The sequence below is a fragment of the Pygoscelis adeliae genome, unplaced genomic scaffold (genome assembly GCF_000699105.1).
Source record: "Pygoscelis adeliae isolate BGI_AS28 unplaced genomic scaffold, ASM69910v1 Scaffold245, whole genome shotgun sequence".
Classification (NCBI taxonomy): Eukaryota; Metazoa; Chordata; class Aves; order Sphenisciformes; family Spheniscidae; genus Pygoscelis; species Pygoscelis adeliae.
This window is the reverse complement of record NW_008824766.1, coordinates 1,079,716-1,080,401: the sequence shown is the minus strand read 5'-3', so window position 1 is coordinate 1,080,401 and position 686 is coordinate 1,079,716. Positions and strand designations below refer to the sequence as shown.

Here is a 686-nt window from a genome sequence, read left to right as displayed (position 1 = left end):
CACCCCGACGCCCCTGCTTCAGAACCCGCTTCTCTGCTCCAGACCCCTGCTTCTCCCCCAGAGACACACACAACCCCCCACCCCCAGTTCCCTGCTGCAGACCCTCCGTTTCCCCGCCAGAGCCCCTGGCACCCCCATTGCAGACCCCCGGCTTCACTGCTGCAGACCCCTGCAGTTCCCCACTGGACACCCCACTACCCTCAGTGCAGACCTCCAGGACCTCCCCAGTGACCCCATTTCAGAACCCCAGTTGCTTGCTGCAGATCCCAGTTCCCCGGCAGATCCCCTGGTTCCCTGCTGGGGCTGAGCCAGTGACAGCCTGTGGGGGCAGGAAGGGGAGCCCTGCCCCCCCAGCCCAGCTGGGTGCTGGTGGGGGATGAGGAGCAGCTGCTGCAGGGGCAGAGGGCAGAGCCCTTGGTGAAGCTCTCCAGGGCTTCTCGGGGGTGCTGAATCAAGGCAGCTGCCTCAGTGCAGCAGGAGGATGTCTTTAGCCATGCGAGGGGACAGCCAGGGCTTGGAGGGGTGAGAGGAAAAATAACCCCCAGTTAGAAGGTTCCCCGACTCAGCTTCCCCTGCAAGCTCCCCCAAAGACCTTTCCCGCATCACTTTAGCAGCATCCTCGCGGCATCCTCGCTGAGTCCAGCACAGCATGCTGGACCAGGGGGAAGGGAAGGGGAAGGGAAGGG

At 64.1% G+C, this 686-nt stretch overlaps 1 protein-coding gene across 1 annotated transcript in view; it reads left to right on the top strand.

Moving 5' to 3' along the window:
* The window catches only part of SST (somatostatin), a 6,188-nt gene that overhangs the window by 4,555 nt on the left and 947 nt on the right, over positions 1 to 686 (top strand). The window lies entirely within an intron of this gene.